The 5,042-nt window shown below is 48.6% G+C and overlaps 1 pseudogene; it reads right to left on the reverse strand.

Annotated features, from left to right (window-relative positions):
* Positions 1-1,439: 1,439 nt before the first annotated feature.
* LOC134945941 (5S ribosomal RNA) lies at positions 1,440-1,558 on the reverse strand (annotated as a pseudogene).
* Positions 1,559-5,042: the final 3,484 nt, after the last annotated feature.

Below are 5,042 nucleotides of genomic sequence, written 5' to 3' on the forward strand. Positions count from 1 at the left end.
GTCACCCCTGTCCTGGCCCCGTCAACCCTGTACTGACCCTGTCACCCCTGTCCTGGCCCTGTTACTGCATACCCTCCAACTACCTTTTATGGCATGTACAGTACCCGCAGCACCTCCAGACCTCTCCCCAATGCACCACACCTCCGCACCTTCCCCTCCACCACATGCGGCACTCCACCCCTCCCCCACATGCTGTGCCTCCAGACCCCCTACACCACCCGTGGCTCCCACTCCTCCACCCCTTCACCACCCACAGCACCTCCAGGCCCCTTCCACCATTCACCCCCCTTATACGTCTCCCCCCACACCTGCCCCCCTCCACCCGCAGCATCTGCAGACACCCTCCTCCATCAGCGGTCCCCCCCTCACCCACCCCTCCCCCACCAGTGGCACCCCTGCACCTGCCCCTTCACCACCTGCAGCACCTCCGGACCTCCTTTCCCATCCGCCGCAACACCCGTACCTGCCCCTACCCTACCCATGGTGCCTGCGGTCCCCTACCCAACCCCCGGCACACCCATCCCTTCCCATCCCACAGCACCTCCGGAACCCTTCACCCATCCACAACATCCCCACACCTGCCCCTCTCCCACCCGTGGCACCCCTGCCCCTCCCCCACCTGCGGTGCCTCCGGACCCCTCCCCCATCTGCATCCCCCACTCCTCTGCCCCTCCCCCACGAGCAGCACCTCCCGAACCTTCCCCATCCGGGCCCCACCCCCACTTCTGCCTCCCCTCCACCCGCAGCATCTACAGACACCATCCGCAGTCCCCCCCGCACCCGCTACATTCTGTACATCGTGCCCTGCAGGTGCTGTTCACGCCGTCGCAAGGGGCTGCGCCTCCTTCATCATCGCACGCCCTTTCATTGTGCAATATTTAACCACTAACAAAGGAATGCAGGTAATACTCCATATAATACAAATATTAAACCCCAGAAAGGCATGCAAGGGTTAAGGGGGCGTAGCCCCTTGCGACGGTGTGAAGAGCGCCCGTAGGGCGCGATGAAGCACCTAGTAGAAAATATGATCCAAAGTAAGTTCTGTGCACATTGGGTTGAATTGAGAAAAATATAATAAAATGTTCTGGTCCTGCCTCAGGGAATGAGATAAGAAAGGATGTAGACACTTCAAAGTCGTACATCCATTTCAACCCCACCAGTACAGACAATCTGTATTAATGAAACCACCATATGGTCAATTGAGTAGTAAGTCTGTCAGGGTCAAACTTATTAACAAGACAGTACAAGGTTCATACTGTTTGTCAGGAGACTGCACAAGTATATTACAAGGACCTATATCTATGTATGTACTCTGAGGACTAATGTTGGTCCTTCAGATTGAACTATACACAATCTCAGGAGAAAGTTAATGAAAATTAGAAACAAGTGGTGATGCTGCTGTTGATGTCACATACCGCACATCATATGAAATGATTGATACTCTACAACACTGGGTATTCCCTGTGAGTCTCCTTCTCAGGTACTGACCCAGCCCAACACTGTTTCGCTTCCAAGATCGGACGAGATCGGGCATTAGCAGTGTGGTCTGATAGTAGAGAAGGTGGGTCAGACTCCAATGAGAGTGCACCTAAAATAAGAGAATGTGACTGCTTGGTCACAAGAGTAAAGTGTGGATCTGCTTTCTATGTTAGGCAGGATACACCAAATCCCACAGCTGTGCTATTGTGCCCCTGGATCATGGATGAGAGTCCACGGAAAGAAAAGTGGTGAAAAATAGAGACCTCACAGGTTTGTTTAGACTCATCCGTAACATGAAGATATTTAAACAATTTCATCTTTGTCAGCTTTCCAGAATGCCTATATACATGGGAGAAAGGTCAAAATTAATATAATGGCCATGTGGATGACTGAACAACCAAAAAAAGAGAGAACACACATTCAATGTTAGCTATGATCAGGCCTGTCAGGGCTCCGTGAGATTAAACACAGATGTATCCGTTATTAGAGATGTAATCACAAAAATGCTGCAGCTGGGAAAGGTGAACCAGCTAGACTCAAAACAGAAATCACACTGAATACAGAGTAAATCTCTAAAAGATACAGATCATGTAAAAGGTCTGAGTATGATTGCGTTTAAATATATACTTATATGCTGCGGCTAGAAGCGACAGATTCGCTGTGGCCAAACACAATAGCAGTAATGAAAAAACAGATCACTGATATTAATACATAGAGCTGAATCAAAACAAAAAGTAAGGATGCACTTTCATGTGCTGCGGCTGAGATCAGTAGATCCGTTGTAACCGAATGATAGGAGTACCTGACCTGAGTGTGCTCAGGAATAAAGTGCAGTTTCCTGTGCTGCGGCTAGGACCGATAGACCCGCTGTAACTGGATTAGAAAACGCGTTTCGCCCCGTAGGGCTTGCTCACTTCTCTGTGTCACTGCAAGTATCCATTCCATATCTGTGCTGCATTTTTGTGAGCAGTATATATAGTATTACAGTGCAGCATTTTGGTGACCCAACAGTATATAGTTGTGTACAGTAGGCCATTGTTGTATCTTGCAGCTGTGTCACTGCACGTATCCATTCCATATCTATGCTGCATTTTTGTGAGCAGTATATATAGTATTACAGTGCAGCATTTTGGGACCAACAGTATACATATATAGTACAGTACAGTAGGCCATTGCTATTGATATATTACTGGCATATAATTCCACATATTAAAAAATGGAGAACAAAAATGTGGAGGGTAAAATAGGGAAAAATCAAGATCCACTTCCACCTCGTGCTGAAGCTGCTGCCACTAGTCATGGCCGAGATGATGAAATGCCATCAACGTCGTCTGCCAAGGCCGATGCCCAATGTCATAGTAGAGAGCATGTAAAATCCAAAAAACAAAAGTTTAGTAAAATGACCCAAAAGTCTAAATTAAAAGCGTCTGAGGAGAAGCGTAAACTTGACAATATGCCATTTACGACACGGAGTGGCAAGGAACGGCTGAGGCCCTGACCTATGTTCATGGCTAGTGGTTCAGCTTCACATGAGGATGGAAGCACTCATCCTCCCACTAGAAAACTGAAAAGAGTTAAGATGGCAAAAGCACAGCAAAGGACTGTGCGTTCTTCTAAATCACAAATCCCCAAGGAGAGTCAATTGTGTCGGTTGCGATGCCTGACCTTCCCAACACTGGACGGGAAGAGGTGGCGCCTTCCACCATTTGCACGCCCCCTGCAAGTGCTGGAAGGAGCACCCACAGTCCAGTTCCTGATAGTCAAATTGAAGATGTCACTGTTGAAGTACACCAGGATGAGGATATGGGTGTTGCTGGTGCTGAGGAGGAAATTGACAAGGAGGATGGTGAGGTGGTTTGTTTAAGTCAGGCACCCGGGGAGACACCTGTTGTCTGTGGGATGAATATGGCCATTGACATGCCTGGCCAAATTACAAAAAAAATCACCTCTTCAGTGTGGAATTATTTTAACAAAAATGCGGACAACTGGTGTCAAGCCGTGTGTTGCCTTTGTCAAGCTGTAATAAGTAGGGGTAAGGACGTTAACCACCTTATACGTCACCTGGAGTGCATTCATCAGAAGTCATTGACAAGTTCAAAAACTTTGGGTGACAGCGGAAGCAGTCCACTGACCACTAAATCCCTTCCTATTGTAACCAAGCTCCTGCAAACCACACCACCAACTCCCTCAGTGTCAATTTCCTCCTTACCCAGGAAAGCCAATAGTCCTGCAGGCCATGTCACTGGCAAGTCTGACGAGTTCTCTCCTAACTGGGATTCCTCCGATGCATCCTTGAGTGTAATGCCTACTGCTGTTGGTGCTGCTGCTGTTGTTGCTGCTTGGAGTCGATCGTCATCCCAGAGGGGAAGTCGGAAGACCACTTGTACTACTTCCAGTAAGCAATTGACTGTCCAACAGTCCTTTGCGAGGAAGATGAAATATCACAGCAGTCATCCTGCTGCAAAGCGAATAACTCAGGTCTTGGCAGCTGTGTTGGTGTTAAACGTGTGTCCGGTATCCACCGTTAATTCACAGGGAATTCGAGAATTGCTTAAGGTACGGTGTCCCCGGTACCAAATACGATCAAGGTTCCACTTCTCTAGGCAGGCGATACCGAGAATGTACACAGACGTCAGAAAAAGAGTCACCAGTGTCCTAAAAAATGCAGTTGTACCCAGGGTTGTCTTAACAGCAGTGTAGGCCCCTGGGCACAGTAATGCACTGGGCCCCCTACCCATCCTCCAGTGGTAGGGGTGGGGGGTGCTATCAGTGGTAGATTTGAAGTCCCGCGGGTGGTAGGGGGTGTTCTATCTTCCGCTAAGCATGTAGGACCTGGAGCTGTCATTTCTGCTAATTACTCCTTTACTGCACAAATGGGGCTAAATTGTAGAAGGGGGCATTGGGCTGAATGAAGAAGCCCTGGTACATGACTTTTAGGGTGGCAGGGGGTGTTTAATACGCAGGGGAGGGGTGTATAGTGGAGTGGGCTTAATATTTATAATTTTCTGGTGGGAGGGCAGCTTGCTTGACTGCATATATCTCAAGTTCCTGAAAATATATTTCTTAGCTTTGAACGGGATAAAAAATTAGAGAGTCCCACTTTTCACAAGGTACTGGGAAATTAGGGCTCAGAGTTCAGGTGCCAGAGCAATTCACCAATGAAAACCTAAAACTGCATATTAGGTGTGTGGAGCTGAAGCAGGGACCAGCTGCTTGAAGGCTGATATTTCTGGTTCTGGGCATAGTAGAAACAAGCTGCCAATGTCCACCAAAAGGTGAGAGTCGCAGCTTTTGGATTATACCCTCAGAAAAACTCTAAGTCAGACAGAACCCGAGATATCTGGCTGGGAAGAGCGATTAACAGGCTTGGATGGGGACCACTACTTTGAGGTCGGATATCTCCGGTTCCCCAAGGGCGATTTTAAAAAATCTGGTACCCCTGGAAAGAGGGGACCCTCAGCTATCAGCCTAGGGCCCTTATACTCCTGGGGCCCTTGGGCAAGAGCCCATTGAGCCCATACGGAAAGACGGCCCTGGTTGTACCCAATGTCCACTTAACCATG

This window comes from Pseudophryne corroboree, chromosome 7, assembly GCF_028390025.1.
Source record: "Pseudophryne corroboree isolate aPseCor3 chromosome 7, aPseCor3.hap2, whole genome shotgun sequence".
Classification (NCBI taxonomy): Eukaryota; Metazoa; Chordata; class Amphibia; order Anura; family Myobatrachidae; genus Pseudophryne; species Pseudophryne corroboree.